The sequence below is a fragment of the Alligator sinensis genome, unplaced genomic scaffold (genome assembly GCF_000455745.1).
Source record: "Alligator sinensis unplaced genomic scaffold, ASM45574v1 scaffold101_1, whole genome shotgun sequence".
NCBI lineage: Eukaryota > Metazoa > Chordata > Crocodylia > Alligatoridae > Alligator > Alligator sinensis.
The window spans coordinates 276,086-279,677 of record NW_005842924.1 but is presented as its reverse complement, the minus strand read 5'-3'; the positions used below and the strand labels follow the sequence as shown (position 1 = coordinate 279,677).

The following is a 3,592-nucleotide window of genomic DNA, read 5'->3' as shown; positions in this document are numbered from 1 at the left end:
TCCCTTGCTGAAGAGCAGGCAACCCTTCCCTCCCCCCTGCCCTGTCGCAGCTGCAGCCCCTGCTCCCCCTGCCCTGACCAAATGTCCAGGATTTTGCTGTGCTTCAAGGGTGGGAGCAGGGGAAGCAACTGTTGGCAGCAGGAGCACCACATGGGTGTGCTGCCTCTGTAGCTGCAGGCAGGTCCATTTGTGCTCCCCGCTGCCTTTGATCACCCTCCCCCTGCTCCCACCAGCAGAGCAAAGGGAAATCCTGGACATTTGGGCAGATTTAAAGAAACCCACCCAGACAGCAATCAGAGGTCTTAAAAAGAGCAGGGACACATCTGGGGAAACCCAGACCTGTGGTAGCCCTATCAAGTGCATGTGCACTTGAACAAAACATTACAGACAGACAGACTAAGCCCTTTATTATATTAGAATATTTATACTGAGGACACTAGGGCTGTTCTTTCAGAGGGCCTCAGGCTACTGCTGCGTATAATTCAGGGATTGCAGATTATTTTCAAGAGCTCTTCCCCAAACCACTCATTGGTTTTTGGCTGTTTGCCATCTTGAAGACTGTTTGAGCCTGCTGCAAATCTCTGGCTTTAAGAAGTGGCTGTTTTAGCATCTTGGATGCTCGTGGAATTTGCCGCGCTCTCAAATGTTCCTTTGGAAAGGCAGTGTAGCAGGGCACTAAGGTGTCTGCTACTTGGAGAGCTGGGATAACCCCTCAGGTGCCGGTTGCTGAGGCAACCTGTGGGAAATAATGACCCACACCTGCCTAGCCAGCTGATGAGAAGGGGCAGGGCCTGGCTCCTATATAAAGCACAGGCAGGAGGCCAAGGAGCAGGGAGCTTTCAGCTATATTACAGAGGAGAAGTCTGATGTAGGGACAATGTTTTACTCTGCTGCAAGATGAAGAAACTCTGGTAGGCCTGAGCATGATATAGCTGGGTGGCTTCTGTTTGTAGCTGGGTGAGGCTATTAGGGATTGGAGGAGGCCTCATAGGGGACTCACAGTAGAGTGGGGACCCCAGTGCCAGTGAGGGTGCAACATTTGGGGTGTATAGACCCCAGCTCCAGAGAGGGGCAGTTGAGAAGCCCTAGAGAAGGGGGTGTTGCTGAGAAGCCCCAGTGTGGGTGTGGTGAGCCCTGGAGGAGGGGGCAGCATTGTGAAGAGCCCCAGGAAAGGGGGCAGCGTATGAGAAGGCCCCTGAGAGGAGGGTGGCACTACTGAGAAGGCCCCTGAGAGGAGGGCACAGAAAGAGAGAGGGCTGCAGAGAGCCCGAGTGCCAGAGAGGGCATAGAAAGAGAGACAGAACAACATCCGTTACATCTGCGAGGCTTGGAGGATGGTACAGGGGTGGTAGGAGCCACATGTAGCCCATAAGGCTGGGGTGTACGGAACACCCGAGACAGGAGAGCCGTGGCCAAGAGGACAGAAGGCAGCATCCCTATATAAATATATAAAAACAAAGTCGTGCTGGGAGAGAATTGGAGGGTGCAAGTCGGCAGCTTGGCAAGGTAAAGGAGGCGGCAGGGGAGTGCACAGCGACCCTGACCGCCCTCCTGTTACAGGCAGCCAGCAACCCAATTGCAACATAGATCTGTTATCCTTGGTAAGGTGAACCGCAACAGAGAGCGCAAACTCTGAGCTATGTCTGGCTCAAGTTGGTAGTTACTGTTGGCAGTGGAGGTGGCAACGATATCATGTTCAGCAGAAGGCGTTTGTTGGGAGGGTCTGAGCTCAGAGTGCACAGCGACCCTGACCGCCCTCCTGTTACAGGCAGCCAGCAACCCAATTGCAACATAGATCTGTTATCCTTGGTAAGGTGAACCGCAACAGAGAGCGCAAACTCTGAGCTATGTCTGGCTCAAGTTGGTAGTTACTGTTGGCAGTGGAGGTGGCAACGATATCATGTTCAGCAGAAGGCGTTTGTTGGGAGGGTCTGAGCTCATTGGCTTTGAAGATGAAACATTTTTTTTTTTTTTTTTTTCCTAGATAGGTTTGGGTTCTGAGTTTAAGACAGCATGGGGGGAAGCATCAAAGGTGCCCTGCAATCTTTGTAGCCATGATTCTTTTCCTGACTCATTTGATGTTTATTGGTTATACTCTGTTCAACTCTGACCACCCAATTCTTTGATTAGATTGGGAGATCAAGGCTGCCCTCTGCTGCCTTCAGAGCTATTTGCAACAATTACCAAGGAAGTTGGAGATGGGGCTCATGTATTCTAGATTCTCCTTCTCTCCTGAGGCCTGCTGCCTCCACTTGCTAAGCTCTGAGCATCAAGGGAGAAGAAACCCCTCCTTAGAGAGAGGCTCATAAACTACTGCCAGAGGGCAGGCCCTGACTTCCAAACTGTGAAGTGGAACCTGTACCAGGATCCTGCTACATTCATACTGACAGGCATTTATGTGGAGGGGAAATGAGGAAACCATAGGAGGCCCCACACACCAAAGCAGAGAGAGCGATGTTGTGGGAAATGCATGGGGGAAGAGGGCCCTTGAGGATTTCTGTCATGATGTCGCTTCTGCCCCAGCACTAAAGGAGACTTGCAGCTATGGGCAGGGATGAGAGACCCCTTCAGCTTTTCATGGGCAGTGTGCAGTGGTGGTATTGTTGTGGCAGCGATGGCTCAGGGAACATGGAAGGAGCAGGGTTTGTCTAGTAGCATTTTCTGAGGGAGCAGCTATAGGAGACGGGGGAGATGCTAGATAAGCTGCTGGGCATACAAACACCCTTCCTCGGGTCTGAGCAGCCACCTAACCCTGTGCACATCAAGCAGGCTCCCTGCATACAGGGTCCCAGGTGCTCCAGGGCTAGTGTGTGGGGCTGGAAGAGTGGCAGGATGCTGCCACAGCAGTGGCAGCAGCAGAGAGCATCGGACAGGTGCATTTTATGTTATGAATATTGCTGATTCTAGGTCTAAATCTGCAGATCCCACTTGCCCTTGGCTTTGTGGCTCTCAGTTTTCTTAGGCAGGAGCACTGTCTGGATGTTAGGCAGGACCCTGCCCTGAGAATGGTGACTCCCCCCAGCAGTTTGTTCAGCTCCTTGTCATTGTGGACTGGAATAATGCAAGTTTTCTTCTTGTTGTGGACAGCATTCCCAGGCAATTCCAAGATTTCAGCTGTCAGACATTCCATCACTGCAGCCAAATAGACTGATGCCCCAGCTCCCACTTGCTTAATGCAATTGCCCTTGTGAAGCAGATTGTGCACCCAGGCTACAGGGAAATGCAGCCCTGCCTGGGAAGAATTAGATTTAGGGTTAGCCTGGTCCTTGCCTCCCTTCTTGACAAGACCAGACATGATTTTGCTCTGAAGTGATGCTGCCCCTTTGCAAAAAGAAAAGGCAGAATTTTGCTTCCTGTGTGGTGTGTGTGTGTGTGGTTTTTTTGTTTTTTTGCCTAGCTTCCTCATGATGCTGGCTGAGGTTGTCAGCACTATGCACCCAGACCAACATGAGAAGAGCAGTTTATTTTGCCATTTTTCTTTCAGTTGAACATCAAATCTGGGCCTGATCACACCACACTTGTCAACTCTGTCTGTGAGACTGACAAATATTTTTCCTAACTCTGTGATCGTCAATGACCTCAAATTCCCCAA

At 51.1% G+C, this 3,592-nt stretch overlaps 1 pseudogene; it reads right to left on the bottom strand.

Moving 5' to 3' along the window:
* Positions 1-2,909: 2,909 nt before the first annotated feature.
* On the bottom strand, positions 2,910-3,310 carry LOC102377223 (annotated as a pseudogene).
* Between the last annotated feature and the right edge of the window lie 282 nt (positions 3,311-3,592).